This window comes from Anas acuta, chromosome 3 (genome assembly GCF_963932015.1).
Source record: "Anas acuta chromosome 3, bAnaAcu1.1, whole genome shotgun sequence".
Taxonomy (NCBI): Eukaryota; Metazoa; Chordata; class Aves; order Anseriformes; family Anatidae; genus Anas; species Anas acuta.
In genome coordinates this window covers 35,508,425-35,525,829 of record NC_088981.1, presented here as the reverse complement: position 1 = coordinate 35,525,829, position 17,405 = coordinate 35,508,425, and the positions used below count along the sequence as shown (strand labels likewise).

Sequence of the window (17,405 nt, the reverse complement as noted above, 5' to 3'; positions counted from 1 at the left end):
ATAGGATAAAGTTCTCTCTCTTGATGTTTAAATGTTTCTGAAGATTAGGAGCAGCGGTGATAGTTAAATGTTTTTCTATAGGTTTCACTGTTAACAGCCCATTGTAACAAATAGCTCCTAAGGGAGTGAGCTATTCTGTTATTCTCAGCCATGTGTTTGGACAGGCTGATGGTACCAGGCTAATTACAGTTAGTTCATGGTTTTAGGATTCCTGTCTTCAAACAAACAAATGTTAATTAAATATTAAGTGTTTTTCATAAAATCTTAAATTATCTAAGCATAATAAGCAGGGTAAGGATTCCTCAGAGAATAAAGCTCTTCTAAGATATATGCTCACAGTTCAAAATATGTATTTTATGGTTAAAACCAGCATAGTTATTACATAGTCATTAGATATCATTATTTCCACTTACAGAAGAAATTTTAAATAAGAGGTTTAATAATTTGAGACAGACAATTTGGCTTATCTTTTTGGAATGTCAATGAACTGCAGGTATACTGCTAAAATCTAAATAAGTCTTTCAAAGAAAGAATTTACTGTAATGAACATAAGTATTCAATTCATAAAGGAAATTATACTTACCCTATGGCTAAACATTACAAATTGTATCATCATAGTAATGTGAGTAGTTTGAGATCTATGGTTATAGAAAAAGTTGTTACTGTAGAGACAGAGAAGGTAATAAATATAGTAATATAACATTATTGCAGAGATAGTCCTCTTGGTTTTTTAAATTAAACATTTTGGAGCCCAAGGACCTAAAGGTCTGTGATTCCTTCATTTTCTGTAATAATGTTGAAGTTTTAATCTGTTTTTTAATTGATGAGTGCTCTGAACACCAGGGACTTTGTGTCTTTTGTGCAGCAATAATGGGCACATGCAAAGATCTACTGCAGAAGAGACTTGTACTGGCAAATAAATGCTACATTTCAGTTTAATTAGCATTTGGCTGCATCTCTGAAACTACAGGTTCCCTTGGGCAAAGGCTTGTCATTGGTCCATAATGTGCTATGTAAACACATGATAAAAAGTTACTTAAAGTCTGTATTAGGAGGAACAACAACCTCAATCCAAAGGTTTCTGAATGTGTTGGAGAACCCTGGTAAATGAATCTGTGCCTCTGCTCCTATGCTTACTCACCAACAAATCATGCAGCAGCATGTCTTAGGAAACTCTTCCCTTTTTATGTGAATACCACCATGGATCTCAACTTGTATTTTGCAGTCCCTATGGTGTTGCATTAATATTATATTGCTGTAACAAACTTGAAAAGAGAAGCTGTCCTTCCAGTGCATTGTGAAAATTGTGTTTCCCTAAGTATTTGAAAGGCTGGAGAAAGGGGAGGAGTGTACAAGGCCATGAGTGTTTTCAAAATAATATTTTTTCAAAGCAATTTTCATCACTCCTGAATGTGCTAATCAAATCTTAATGAGCCCACAACACAAGTGCCTAAATACCCATGAGAGCAGAATCATTTCAGGTTAGCAGAAAGACTTAAGCATGTAAAAGGCATCTTAAGGCATCTTAGCCATTCTATGATTCTGTGATTCTGTGAAAATCAGCTGTATGACCCAGAAAACTGTTCAGAACCCAATCTCTCTGTAGGACTAAGGCTTCTAAGATGCCAGGTGTTTTCCTCTGGGTGCGTCCGTTTGGATAGAACTGAATTTCTCAGCACATCTCCTGCTGAAGCCATTTGAGATCCTGGAACAAGATGTTCCTCTCGCCATGTCGTCGAAGGGCTGCCATACCCAAAGCACATTCACTGCACTGGATGCTGCACAAATCATAGTAGTCACAATGGCTTTCACTGATTTAATTGAACAAGAGTATGACATTTTGATTGATACAGCATTTATGGCAACAAATTAATATAAACCAGGACTGTGAAAATAAAAGAGGATCTTCTGGGAGAGGGTTGTCCTGAACTGTGGCCTACACCCCTATATTGTAATGAAAAATGGCTAAAAATGCACAAATAATTCAGGGAACAAGGCTGTTACCCAGACAACTGTCTCTCAAATGAATACCGTCTTCACTGAGTGCCATGCTCATGCTCTTTGTTGTTTTCTTTATCTCATTCTTTGATAAGCAATAGCACAGCCAGCTACTACAGGAGGGATGGAAAAAATGTCGTTGTAGGCTTTATTAGCAAGCAAACAGATTTCATGAGCAGATTCTGACTCAGTCTGCTAGATCAATGCTGGTCTGTACGCTTACCATTTTCTGGCTCTTTTAGCTCAGGAACTTCTGTGCTGCTCTCCAGTCTCTTGTCTCTGGCTGCTGCCCCAATTCACATGTCTATGAATGCTCAGACAGAGCAGAATTGTCCTTACCTTTGACACCTTCAGAGTTTAGATGTCTCTACAACAGGCACTGTCACAAAGCCGTCACTGTGAATTCACTGCGGGAAGTACCGTTTTCTGTATACTTGTTCATGATACGTATCAATATAGCACATTAGGAAGATCCTTGCTCTGAGCAGGTCCTGGTTTGCAGAACAAGGGGCTGAATACACAAAATATAAGAGGTGGAAAGAGTGAAGGGGTAGAAATTGACGTGTCAGAGTTGTGGCAATGGAAACGGGAGACTGTGGTTGTTATAAACAGACCTGTCTGCTTCATTAATTCTGCTTGGCACTAAAGATTATTTTGGAGATGATGAGCTCACAGGAGCTTTGATGGCTAAATAATGATTTGAAAGATAAATTATTAAAGAAAATAAATAAGTAAATGTAAAGACTGAGTGAATTTTTGGCAGAGGGCAAGGAAATGGTTTGTTTCTCATTTCCAGGTCACCAATTCAGTCTGGCTGGAGAGTGATGGCTTTGTAGTTACTTCTGTAAGTGAAATGGGCAAATCTTTCTCACAGCTGCTTCCTAACTCTTCCTCATCCTCAAACACATTGGTGTCTCTACCTTCCTTCCCTCTGTAAACTGCTGAATCCTAATTTCCTGTTTAAAACAATTGCTCAGGGAGTCCTGGGACCTTTCCTCTTCCCAGACAGAGCTGTCATTCAGATGGCTTTCACAATGAGTTGAGCCAGGAAGGCAGACAAGAGCTGAAAGTTAAATGTTTAATTTTATTTATATATTTATGTACTTATTACTTTAGGTCCAGTGAACCACATCTGAAAGTCTTTTGGACATATCTCCTTGTTCTCTACACATGGGATAAGGTTAATTCCCTGCAGATAAAGTCAAACTCTATGTGCTCACTCTTCAGACAAAGACTGTAAAAAGTTCACTGTCAATGTAAAGGGGACTGAATCCATCCTCTCCTTTGACAGCAGAAGTAATGTAGCAGACTTATTTTCATATCTCATTCAGAAGGCAGATGAGATGTGAATGAAATTGTTTGACAGATGAACACCCTAGAGATATTTCTGTTTGTCACAGTATGTGCGGCTTCTTTACAATTACCACTGAGCTGCAAGAGTGCAAAAGACTGGCCCATAAATCCCAGTCATTCTGCTTTCTTTAATTCCTACAATATAAAATACTGTTTCCTAATTTTAAACATGAAAAGCATCACTAGAAATGAAACCCTTCACTGGGAAAACAGAAAAACAGACCCTCTTTCTGATGTTGCTTTACAGTCAGACACACACACACACAAAAAAAAAAAAAAAAAGGAAAAAAATGAGGGAGATGGAGAGCTCCTTTCCCTATTCCTTTTCTCATTCTATATTTCTGTCTTCCCTCAAACTCAGAATGTATTGAGTTTGAAGGAAAGATCACATGTGCCTACTGCCTCCCTGTTTCAGAAGAGGATGGTTAAGTGCGCTGTGCAACTCAGCACCATCGTTCTCCTTAAACAGGGAGGTGACTTAAGATATCAGAGTCACCAGATATGAAATTCAGGAGAGGAGTCAATCCCCAGCTTGCATGTGTCCCTGTCTTCCTGCCATAGCTCTTGAAGGACCTGTTAGTTTAATGCTAGATGCAGATTTGATAGTAAAAATGTTGGAGTGAAAATGTCTGATTTCCTGGGCAATTGAAACAATCTTGCTGCAGCAATCACAACATTTCAACCCTTTCAGAAACATTCTGGGTGCCTTCTTGAAGTGACGTAGGTTCTCACTTCCACTGTTTTTATCAGAAGGTTGTCCCAGATCATCAATCACATCTCCATTGGTTTAAAATAATAATAATAATAAATTGTTTCTTTTAAAATAAACCAAAGGCCCCCTTATATACCTTTGTTTTTGAACCAGTATAGTCTTTTAACTTTCAGTGTCCCATGTGTTTTTATTTTATTTTATTTTATTTTATTTTATTTTATTTTATTTTATTTTATTTTATTTTATTTTATTTTATTGCTAGGGTTCTTACAAGACTAAATTGCCTGTTTTCTCTCATTTAGTCCTCACAACTGCTTGTTGTTTTACCTTCATTATAGAACAGAGGAGCTCAAATAAATATCAGGCAGTTTTCACCTGGGAATCAAAATGGAGAAAATGATGGGTCATATCCTAGCTATCTACATCGTGAACATTTATCACCTCATTTTTTCTTTACCTTGTTGTTTCTTTCTATATAACTAAAACTATTCCACACACAACAGATAATGTTCATGCCTGCTCTTACCCTCCAGACAAAATAAAGCTGGACCAAGTTTCTTTTGCCTTCAATTTCCTGTTTTGCTCCTGTCATTGAGGAATCACACTAGAAATTTGGCTATATCCATCTACTCAGACTCTCACAGTGTAGTTCTGGTTTTCTGCCGTATGTCCAACTTAAAGCTGTCATCAATTGCTTCAGTGCTGCTATGTGCACCTTTTGTTAAAACTGCTTTACTACTTTGTAAAATCAGTGCCCTTATTTTTTCCTTTTTGGGGGCGTCCCCATTGACCTCTTTCCAAGTTTTAAATTGATCATTCTGGAGAGGCATACACCTTGTTTGATATGATGTCTTGATATAATCCTCTTCAATTTCTGTGTCCTACTCCTGTCAGAGTTAGTATCAGGCTTACTGGGGTGTCATGGTTCTGCTTATTGCAAGGCTGGGGAAGGGGTAAAATACTAATTCGGGAGCAAGCCTCAGCCTCAACTCTTAACATGTTTTAGCTCTGATATACCTGAAGCAGCTCTTAGACTAATCCAAACTGTGCCTTTGAGGCAAACTCTTCAGAGAATTACCCATCAGTGGTGAACCGGGACCTGCCCTGCTTTTTCCACCTTGCCAACTTCTGCTGGATCCTCTGTTCATCTTGTCCTAAGAGATATAGCAGTGGTGGTTCATTCTGCCACATTCACAGCTACAACAGCGGAGTTCCTCCTTACTATGTAGTATTCCCGATAATTCAACCCTAAATAATTTTAAGTTGATTGTTTGCCAGTAATATAATTTCACAGGTATCTAATATTTATAAATGAATATGTTTTCCATATTCCTCTAATGTTCCCCTGTAAGATCAGGAATCTTTATTCTTGCCTGTACTGAATAAATTCATAGAAGTCACACATAGCAAAACCTACTGTAGTTTTTCTTCTCCAGCTGACCATGAATATGTCCAGTTTACCATGTCTGCAGGACTACACCTTATATCAGGGAGAGTTTTTCTCCTTTCTGTACATAATTCACACAGTAGGAAAGATAGTTTCAATACTGCCCCAAATCCTGAGGTCTTCTGTGTTTTGTGCAAGACATTTATTAGATAAGATACACATACTGTCTTTTGAGTATGGATGGGATCCCAGGTCTCCTCTGGGAACTGGTTTAACTTGTGTTTCTAATCTGTCACTCTTTATTTCAGTGCGTCCAATTTCCTCAAACAGAGTAAAATATTTTAATAGGAAGGGTTTAGTGCCCCTACCAGATTAGCCTGGAAGTGAGTGGTTGGGACATTGTTCTGACTTTGTGAAATAAATGTTTGCACCCTTGTTGTTCTGGAGAAATTTCTGATACATACAACATAGTCTAACAGAATACTGTTAAATATAAATAATATAAATATAAAGAATACTGCTTCCTTCCCTTGAGAATATGCTTTAAAATATGATTTAAAATATTGATAACAACTCTGCTCTGTTTCTGAAATAGATGATTTAGGAATCCAGGGGAGTTTTAGGTTAGATGTTAGGAAGAACTTCTTTACCGAAAGGGTTGTTAGACATTGGAACAGGCTGCCCAGGGAAGTGGTGGAGTCACCATCCCTGGAAGTCTTTAAAAGACGTTTAGATGTAGAGCTTAGGGATATGGTTTAGTGGGAACTGTTTGTGTTAGGTTAGAGGTTGGACTAGATGATCTTGAGGTCTCTTCCAACCTAGAAATTCTGTGATATTCTGTGAATCTAGTTATCCATATAAGGTTTCAAGGCTGCAGATTCTCACCTAATTTAGAAACCTCTCTTCTCTTAGCAATTAGGCAACTACCTTCCATGTTTCTCCAGGGCCTTGCTTAGACCAAGGTTTTCATAGATGCAATGGCTCTTGTATATGCCTTTCTGTGGAGCCTAATTCAGGATTTCAGACTACTATTTGGCAGGCATATAGAAGGAATGAAAGACATGTGGAAGTTACTCATTATAATACCAAGCACTGTAACACCGAATTGTCCCTGTGGGTATATCCTCTTTTGTATAGTTGGAGCCAGTTACAGACAGCAAACACCATCTTACACCTGCATTAACCAGTTCCAGTTTCAGAAGCTTTGTTGCCATAGAAAAATAGATTTGTATCTTCATTTGTATAATTTATTCCTGCTTTATCACTTCCTTTTACAATATATGCAGTAAATTTGGGCTGTTACTGTGGATGTTGGGTGAAATCCAAAATGGTACCAAGGCCAAAGTAACAGGGAGGGAGGGAGGAGAGGGGAAAAAAAAATAAATAATAAAAAATATTTATTCTTCCCCCTGCTAATTATTGTGCACATGAAGTCTTACCAGTTGACCTTGTGACTCCTCTAAAATTGCATTGCTTATTAATCTCCTTACCCTTCATCTTTTGTGAATCTTTCATTGTCATTTACCATCCTTCTGATCATTTGCTTTGTGTGTCTTAATCCATCATGAAGGAGGTGAGTGCCACGCAGAGAGAAGCACCCCCTGCTCTTTCCCTGAGTACTCTCTCTAGTGACTCTACCAACTGTCCTTCCTGCTTTCCTGAATGTCACTTACAAGCACTCCTGGCACAGTGCAGCTAGGGACCTTTTCTGTTGCAGAAGATATTACTATGGCCCTATATGATGGGAACAAATAGAACGTAGTGAGGTCTCTGGAGCAGAAATACTGCGAGGGCTGCACTTCTTATCCCTGGAGAAATTCTAGTATTAACATTTGTTTTCTCCTTGACTGGGGGCAAAGAGGCAAATTTTTATTTATTTATTTATTTATTTTAATTAATTCTGTGAAGAGCAATCTGCAAAAGTGTAAACAGCTTTGTTGAGCCACCTATAAATGTAATCAACACATTAAATTTTTGTCCTGGCCTTATATGGTGCAAATAATACAATGGCCAAAGGAATATCAGGTCTGCATAGACGCAGGTGTAGCAAAGAACTGTGAGAAGTAAATATGTCTCAAACAAATCCATCTGTGTCCTTGCTGTGCGTTTTGTTTATTGAAGCAAGCCTGTAAATGTTGAAATTTTTCATCCCTCAATGCAGAGGTGGCTGTCTGACAGTAGTATTGAAATGCAAAAGGTTGTTCTAGTGAAAGAGGAGAAACGTTACAGAGATTGTTCTGGATGTCATGCAACACTTTTTGGTTTAACCTTCCCAGTAATTCTATTATGAATCATGTTCTAGGAAGAACTTCAAAGAAGTGAAACTCTCCAAAATCAAGGGAATTATAAACAAATATTCATTTTATATTACTTAGAAATGTTTTGCACAGAAACAACAGCAACAACAAGTGATTGCTATTTAAGAAACTTCATAGCTATTCTCTGCATAATTAATGTTTAAAAGTCATTTTCAAATGTGCTTGTTTGAAGTGAAAATACTAATTTATTACTTGTGACAATCCCATATTTGCTTAATGTGTCCCTTAGCCAAGCAATGAGATATGCCACAGAATGTAAGTCAGGGCTGCCCAGCTTTGTTTAAAAGCTGTATATATTAAAGTTACAGTCTTGAAAGTGTTTAAGTTTTGAGCAGCAGCTGCATACTTCACTGTATGTCCTGCATTCAAAAATCTTCTTTTCCATTGTAAATCCTGTAACAGTGAGTTCACTTCAAAATGCAAAGTGCTATTCTAGTGGACTGATTTGCTTTACAATGTCATCTTTTGGCATATCATTTTCCTTCTTAGGTAGACATTTATATCCCATTTTCCCACCCCAAACTCCTTGAGCCCTTTTTCATACCCATCACAGGTGGTAAAATTTTTGCTCATCATGTGAATTTTATCATGCTGTGTTTTTCTGGGTTCGCCTTACTTTCATCTGAGCTTCCCACAAAACAGAAATAATTCTTATTTCTAACTTCTCAGCAAAAATCAACATGGATAGAATAAGGAAGATCAGAAGTGTAACATCCATATATGCTTATTCAAGCTCCTACTGTCTTATAGGACGTATCTCTCATACTCTGGCATCTTTGAACTGTTTCCTTACTCTGAACCATTTCCTCTATGAGGAAGATGATTTTGAAACTTTTTATAAAACTCACTTTAGTTATTAAAGACCCCTTAAAAGGTTTTGAATATCCATTATGAGATTTTGTATTTGTAAGTAACATATTTAGAATGGCTGGAAACGAATGGTAACAGATCGTGTGTGTGCATGTGAGTTATCATTTTGTGCATGTAAATTGTCTTGACCATGCTCTGCAAACAAAACCTTTCAAAGATTTCTTGCTATTTGGTGAACTTATTGGACTAACCATTCACCTGAAGAATAGGGAGTTTTCTTCAGTGCGTCTTCCACTGCATCATTGCAGTGAGAAAAAAACTCTTCCCTCCCCCTAAATGTATTGCTCAGAAAACTTGCACATCGCCTTGAACAGATAATGCTTCCATATGAAGATCCCCATAGGAAAATACTTGTGGGGATGGTAGAAATGCACTAAAATAAAGTGGTTCAACAAATACAAACAACCACATTTTCTGTTACCTTAAGACAGTGAACCTCCAGTGACTTCACAGGAAATATATTTGTTCATGTTAACACCTGATCTGCTACCTACCAGCTGGGTAGCTGCAAGACACTTCCAGAGACCTCCTGGGTTTTAGACACCTGCTCATTTCTACTCTTTTTTGGAGTTTATGAGAGAACTCTTTCTGACTTTTGTTTATATATATATGTCTTATAGTCTTGTTGTTTTATGTTTTAACGTTTTGCTTGATTTAGTGTTCCTTTAAATTAGACTGCTACACAGGCAGCATAAAAGCCAGCTTCGTTTTGAATGGAATAAGGCAAGGTCAGATACTAACATAGAGGGGGCAGAATGGCATCAGATATTGACTGTAAATACAATAAATTAATGATTGTTTGTTGGCAGAAATACATAAACTGGGACTGAGGTCACTGCATAGATGCTAAAAGGAATATATTTTTTATTCAGAAATGTTCTTGATTGTAGGATAAACAATCAAATTTGCTTAACGAGAGTGCAGGTTAGTTGCTGAAAATAAAGGTGAGATTTATCTATCAGCCTCTGCAACACAAAATAAGTATAAAGTGTAAAGTTCCTTTGCATACAGCAGCAAGAAGAGACTGGAAATAGGGTCTCTGTAGATAACTCCCCTACCCACAGATGACCCTTCAATACACGTATGTGTGAAGACTAGTCATCAAAAAAAGGTGTTGTTGCTCTTTTCCTGTCTGCATCATCTTAATTATCTCATTGTTCAAGACTCATGGTTTGTTTAATTTATTGATTGTGACAGTTCACTGCTGAAGTGAGAAATGCCATGCTGCCAGAATGCCCTGCAGATGTGGTAATACCAGAGCCCTCCATAGTTTTGTTCTCTGCCCGGGGGACCAGATTCCCTGTGAGACTGTCGTCCCGTGAAGCATCATCATATCTCCTTGTGGCTGAAGTGCTTTAGTTAATCATGGGTTGGGGGGAGAAGAGCATTGCTACTTTTTCCTCAGCCACCTCCAAGACCAGCAAACAGCTCAAAATATTGTCCTAATTCACAAAGGTTTATGTCAACATTCAGTATATCAGATCATGGGACATATGTATAATTTTCTTTGATGAAAGGAATAGCTTTGCCTATTTCTTTGTCCTTTACAGAGCTTAAAGTGTAGGGTCTGTTGCTGATGGGTAGGTTTCTTCTGTGCTATGTCAGCTGCAGGCTACTTTTAAGGGCAATCATTCGGTTTAGGACCACTCGTCCAAAGAAAATCCCACTCCTCCTGCAGGCTGGGCACAGCCACCTTGCTTAATCTGTCTCTCTCAGTACCAACACACTTGTGAGGTAAGAATGGCTGCTTGGATGACAAAAGTGAAGGCTAGTGTTTAGGCAGATATTGTGACTTTCTAGGAGAAACAGAAAAGCACTCATTTTCACCACATTACTCACACTTTTTCTCAGAACTTTCACCTAGTGCTCATTCTAGTTAAAAGAAAGCATAGCTCCTTTAGTTGAAAATGCATTACAAATTCATGATTGCTTAATTTCTGCAGCACTTTTTTGCTACTTTTATCAAATCATATTTCATACACTATTCACTTTAATCTCTCAGCAGTCCCATGGCTCATGTACAAGGAGTTTTAGAACACCTTATTTGCCATGACATAAACAGAAGCAGAGTTTTGGTGATTGAGGTCAAATATCTAATACTGGTTAGGTTTCTGCACCTTGAACAGATGTTTTTCATCACTCATCCATTTGTCTTTGCAATACAGAGATTTATTTTTCCTACTGAGGAGCCTTTGATACTACACGGACATACTCCATAAAGCAAAATAATAGCTTGCTCCTTGAGCATTGTGCACAGAAGATCCTTGTATTTGACAGTGCTATCTATGGGGATTGGCTGAATCAAGAGCCTGCAGAGGACCAGCTTCCAGTTAATATCTTGTCTCCCCCTTTGATGGGACATTTATTTCTCTCCACATGGACTGCAGAACTTGCTTTCCTCAAGTAGTTCTTCCTTCCTTCTGTTGTTTTTTGTTAAGTTTGTTTATTTGATTATTTTAACATTTATAGCTTCTTTATATTTCTAAGGCCTCCATCTGCTTGTTGGATTTAATTGACCAATCACCCAAGTTGTTCAGGGGAGAACAGGAGGAGGGAAACAGTAGGATGGAAAGATGAAAGAGTATTATCTGCTAAGCTCTCTTTCCCTAAGATATATCTTTTCCCCCACATTTAAGATATCTTTCCTTATCCTTAAGGTTTTTGTTGTTTTATTTTAGTAATTCAGATTGCATGTTTTTCTCCTGTTTTGATTTTCTTTGCTACCAATACAGAGCTTCAGCAGAGGCATATGAGGTCACTGTTGTATTGCCAGTTTTCTCTGTAAGGGATTCAGTTATTAGTTTTTATTTTCCTCTACTTTTTGAAGCATCAAGCTGCATACTGCAAACTTCAGCCTTTTGAAGCCATAAGGAATACAATGCAGGGCAGAGCATCCCCAGCACCACTTGTCCCTTTATAGTGGAAAGTCAATTTCTTGGAGGCAGGGGTTGGGCTGCTTTTGGATGGAAGCTTGAGCTTGATCTTAATTCAGCTCAGGATTTTTTTCACTGGCAGTCTCAGTCCTAAAAGACTATTTAAAGCTACCCCAATGCCTTGAGCCGAACACTCACAACTGAATTTTACAAAGCTTTTGATCTCATCCTGGGCAGCCTTGTCAGTGCTAAAATAAATTAAAATGAAATTGTCAGGCACTTTGCCTGATATTTTAGATGGACTATGGTGCACTACATAGCTTGCATACTACTGGCACATTTCGGTGGAGGTTGATGTCTGCCCATTTTCCCCTCCCAAGCCAAGTCCAGAATCAGCTCTCTTGCAGAGGAGGGTGGTTAATCCAGCACAAATCTTCCCAGCTCTGGGTTGAATGGGACTTGGACACTGGTGGGACAGGTGTGGATTCCACTTTTGCCCTCGAGACTGCTCTTTGCAACTTTGTCTCGCTGATGGAGATGTAGGCTATTGGGGACATACTGGTGCCCTGTGCCACAGGCAAGGACATCCACCAACAATGAGTTCTCAGCTTGGTCCTGGTGCTGTGAAGTCCCATACTGCTAACATTGGTATAGACAGTGTGATGAGGGCCACAGGGCCCTGCCAGAACCTCTCCCTTCAGGAACTCCCTTACTCCTGGCTGGGATGCAGTACACCTGGCCTGGAGGTTTAGATATATTCTTTCCCATTAAATAGGTGTGGGAGTGGTAATGGTTATTAGCGTGTTTTCCACACGGAGTGGGCAGTGCCGACGTCCCTGCAGCCCAGCCACTGTGTGTCTGGATGTGCAGCACCGTGCAGCGCTGCGCTGGCCACCAGAGGGACCTCCCTCTGATCCATGAAGGCAACGCGAGCATCCCAGAACACACCTTGGTGTAAGGCATAACATGGGTCTGTTCCCTTTCTGTGGGGTGCAGGCAGAATTCAGGTAACTAAGGCTTAAGCTGTGATTTACTGCAGCACATACCTTCTTTGAGGAAAGGAAAAGATGGGATGATTTTTTCCCTCCTAGCTCTGACCTGGATCTAGTCTGATGGTAACAAAAATGTTTCTTTTTGGCACTCTCAGTTACTTCAACATATAGAACGGGCACTTTACCTGCTGCACAATGTTTGGCAATGGAGAAAGAGTGGACATATTTTTCTATCAGTGTAATAGAGATATACTGGGAACAACAACAACAACAAAAGAATATAAGGTGTAACAAAATGCATTCCCTAGATCCTACTAAACTTTACAGACTCAGAAAACATCATGAAAAACAGGCTTTAATTATAGCATCCTTTACTTTTTAAACAATTTGAGAACAGGAGGAGTAATACATAGGTTTTGTTGTTGTTGTTGTCTTTTTCCTGAGGGAAAATATGTTTCAAATAAATTCTAGATCCTCCACAGACAGAACATGTAAAATAATTTTAATTCACTTTATAAAATTGGTTAGATCAAGACACAATTGCATGTTGGTGAATTCCCCGTGAGATGTACCTTTCAAGCGTGAAGTGCATCCCTTTGCAAGCAGCTGGCACAGAGTCACTGAGTCACTAAGCCATCAAGGATAGGCATAAGTAAATCAGAGTTAGTGCACTGATTCTCTACAGGGAGGTGAATTAGATCCTTAGGGAATCAATGATTATTCCTTATATAACCCTGACCTAAGACACAGCTACAGCTCTCTACAGATATAGGTAGGCAGGCTTGTGAACAAAATCCAGATTTATTAGCCCCCTTATAATCATCTCCACAGGCAGAGGATGTACATTTGATCTAGCCTGCCCATCCTTCCCTACCCCAGTATGTGTGCAGCTTTCTTGACAAAATGAACAGCACCTAGAAGTCACCACATGGTGACTAGCTGCAAAGTTATTTCACAGGACCCTTCACTAACGCAGTGACTTTATTAAGGTCTTTATCTCGGTTCTTTACAAAGGCAAGAAACCACATAGTGGAGATCATGAAGCCTTTACTACCACTTCTTGCATCTTTTACAGGGCTGTTAATAAGTTTTTTGTAGATGTTGTCAGGTTGGTTCATACTCCCTAAACTATTCTCTGCACAGGGCTTACATTGCAGAATTGTGTCTGTTCTGCTGTGTTTGATGTTTTACCACAGTTTAAGGGTCTGAATGTTAGCCATTTAGAACTTATTGTTTCTTATTTGACTGTGCTTAGAAACTGGAGGTAGAGAGAGCCTGCGCACTCATCATATCTGATGTGTGTGGGTTCTCTATGGGTTATTTATCAGAGTATCTTACAGGAAATCTCCAAATGACTATTCCGTGCCTATTTACCCTGTCAGTTTTTAGACATCTGCTGCACCATAGCACAGCTATCAGACAATTAAAGTGATAAGCAACAGCAGCTTCCAGAGGGGGAACATTGGCTGAACGATGTTGTCTTTCCTGCATTTGATAAAGACCTTGTGTTAAGTTCTTTAGGAAATTTGGGCTTGCAATAGCCTCCTGAATCTGACAACTTGACTCTGCAATCTGGACATCTAGCCTTCAGCTGAATGTATCTTCCCTTTGGGACCATCTCCTCTAATATAGACAGTACATTCAGATTCAGTCTTATTTGTTACTGGATTGCCTCCTCTTCTTTAAGATATCTTTGGCAGCAACTTTATGAAACAGTGCCGTTAGTGCAAAAGTCATGTGGTGTGCACAGAACTGGTCAAGAATAGCACAGGGGAGGGCTCAACAAAGTTGTTGTATTTTTTTTTTTTTAATTGCATGTGTATCTGTGCATCATGCTTTCTTATATAAAAATTCTAAATCTACCACTACGACACATATTCATTGGAACTTCAGTCAGAATCTAGAGAGCACAAAGGATGTGACAAGAATTATATACATTTGTGATGTCACTTCTGATCAGAAACTTGGGTTACAGCTGGAGTTAACAGCCAAAGAGATGATACTGAATCTCAATCATTATGTAGTTATTGGCCTTTTTTTTTTTTTACCCCATTTGCTTGACAATGCCACACAAAAGGTTGTTTTTGACAATTTCAGTTTAATTACTTACTACCAAAGAAACTTCACTTGTTTATGCTCTGAAGCTGGTTAAATACATATGGTTATGTTTTTTTTTTTTAATAATTTGCACAATTAGGTTTCTGTTGCTATTAGTGATAGCAGTTTGTGTCAACAATGGGAAGTACTCAATAAAAAACATGGCAGAGTTGATGGGACTCTGAGGTGAACTTCGGGATGCTTGGTGTCTTGACTGTTTTCAGTGTTACTTTGAGGTTTAACATAGCACTGAATTAGAACAGGCAATGGTGCAATTCAGTGAAATTTAATTTGGTCAAGTTAATATCTATAGTTTTGCTTTTATACATCTTGTGACTTAATTCATCTTGAGAAAAAAATATAGTTGGAAATGTATACTAAGCTGATAACTTCCATATGAAAATCAGTAAAAGCAATATTTTTAAAGGAGGTCAGTTTTTGATAGGAAACTCTCTCTAGGAGAAAAATAATTCTATTTTGAATTTTCAGTAAAATTTCATATTCAGGCAGCCTTAGCATCCTTGAGAAGAGCCCAAGCCTCTGAAGTGTTTTCACCCCTGATCAATTTATTCTGCCTGGGTGGATATGTAAAAAAAAAAAAAAAAAAAAAAAAAAAAACAACTCCCCAGGGGACAACTGTGTATTCAGTTCATTTCTGCTTCAGAGTTTGATCTTGCATAGTTTTAAAAACCTGATCAAATGAACCTTTAATTTCATGTCAAGGTTAAAAAAAGGTGAATGATTTCAGTCTCAGGTTTGAATTTTATATTTGAATCACCTCTCTTTCAGGTTGGAAGCCAGAAGGAAAAAAGTATCAATTCATTTTAAATAAGTTGGGGAGGTAGAGCAGCTGTTTCTTTTTCTGGAAAGCTTCTTATATCTCTACCTGGGTTACCTTTGTAGTTAATTGTCTCAGTGTCCATACTGCATCTGAGGAAATCTGTACTCTGCATGAGGGTAGATAAATGAGATTCATAGTAAATGGGTTGGTTCCCTGAACTGCATCCTCAGAGACTGTCCTGCTGCATGAAAAGAACATACTTAGCAGTACATGAACCTATTTGGCTAAATTATTAAAATACACACTTCTGAGAGAAGAAAACTTACCAAAGAACAAAGTAGATGGCCATCTTTACAGATGTGTTCAGTAAGGTCTGATCCAAAATCCACTGAGGAAGATGCACTACATTTCTGTATGTACATTTCTGTACGAAGGGCTTCAGTCCGTGAAATGTCAGTGGCTTGACAACTTGGATCAAATTTCTGTGGTTATTTGCATGCCTGACAATACAGACAAGTGCTTAGTGCACTTTTTCTGACTGGCCTTAGCAGGTTTGGCTTCTAGCTGTTACCGGCAGCAGTGGCAGTGAGAGGCCTAATTCATCATCCTTGCATGGATGTCCCCTTTTCCCAGGAATAAAGCTGTTTGGTTTTCTGTTGAATAATTTCACCCTTGGTTTTCCTCAGCAAGATGCCAAGTACAACCTTGATGCGTAAAGGTAAACACCTGCCTCAACAGCCAAATTTCCAATGATGAGTAACTGAATAGCCCAAGAAGTGTGTGAAAGTCTTAGTTAATCACAGTTTCAAATTCTGTGACCGTGTTCTGCACCAGGTCATGGAATAGCTCTTACGGTTTGTTCTCTGGCTGGTGTGTTTTTGGATGCCATCTGTGGCTGAGCCAAAAGTCCTTGTGTAAATTAGCTTCAGTTCTGGTGGCCTCATGTTCAATTCTATGGACAGAAAATGGGGCAGCTGGCAAAAAGAAAACAAGAATTGCTCATTCTAGTTTGTACACTTATATGTCTGGCATCTTTGAGATTTCTGTATGTCTTTCAGAATCATTTTATGTTTAAATTCCAGGAGTATTTATTTGTACTGTATTGCAACAACCTCTGAGCCCTATTATATGTTTTTTCCTATGCCTCTCTATAACCACAAACTTTTTTCATCTCTCCCATAACAGAACTTAGATAAAGACACAGCAGTTGATCAGTAATGAAGTCCTTTTAAAAACTGTATTTTTTACTTCTCTCCTGATCTAAAGCTGAGTTTGCTATGAACAATGTCAGATAAAGGTGAAGTCTCCAGAGGTGGATCACATAGTAGCAGGGCAGGTATCATTTGAGGATGACCCAGTGAGCTGAAAAGAATGGCAGCACAAGAAACTCATTTAATTTGACATATTTGACATAAGAATATTTAACATTTCGTAAGGAAATACAGAAATGTAATCAACCTTTTTCATGCTGGTGCTCTAGGGAGTACAGACTGTCTTCCATGTGTTCTTACTGTGAACATAAGAGATTGAAGAAGGTGGGGAAGAGAAAAACTCATGCAAAGATTTCCTAATATCTATAGAACAAACTTACTGTAAAAATTGAATTCCCAAAGAGAAACTTCATATGCTACAATACTGAGCTGTATCAGACATAACTGATAATAGTTGCTCAAGTTTTTAATACATGGGAAAAGTTTTCTTCTGTATATCTTTATTACTTAGAAGCTCTTGCTCTAAAATTCTTCTCCAGAGTTTCTGAGCAGAACAGCAACAGAGCTGTGGCATGCTGAGATGTCTTGGACACCCAGGGGTCCCATGGAAGAAGCACAAGTCCCACTTCCTTTTGGAAATTGAGAAAACAAATGACAGCACAATGCATCACAAAATATTCCAAATTATGGCCATTCTTAAAATAATAATCTGTTCATACCGTGCTTGAGATAAACATAAAAACTTCAGAAATTGCTTTGTTTCCTGTTGCTCCTCACAGCTAAGTGGTTCTTGCTGTTTCTTTTTCTAATTAC

At 38.5% G+C, this 17,405-nt stretch overlaps 1 protein-coding gene across 6 annotated transcripts in view; it reads left to right on the top strand.

The window, feature by feature from the left end:
* The window catches only part of LRFN2 (leucine rich repeat and fibronectin type III domain containing 2), a 226,201-nt gene that overhangs the window by 41,692 nt on the left and 167,104 nt on the right, over positions 1-17,405 (top strand). Inside the window, exon 3 of one of the 6 annotated variants that reach the window (XR_011094732.1) lies at positions 1,607-3,957. The exons of the other annotated variants lie outside the window; for them this stretch is intronic. The gene's annotated coding sequence lies outside the window, so the exon portion shown is untranslated. Of the gene's footprint in view, positions 1-1,606; positions 3,958-17,405 lie in introns of those variants that run through there. 6 annotated transcript variants of the gene reach the window in all.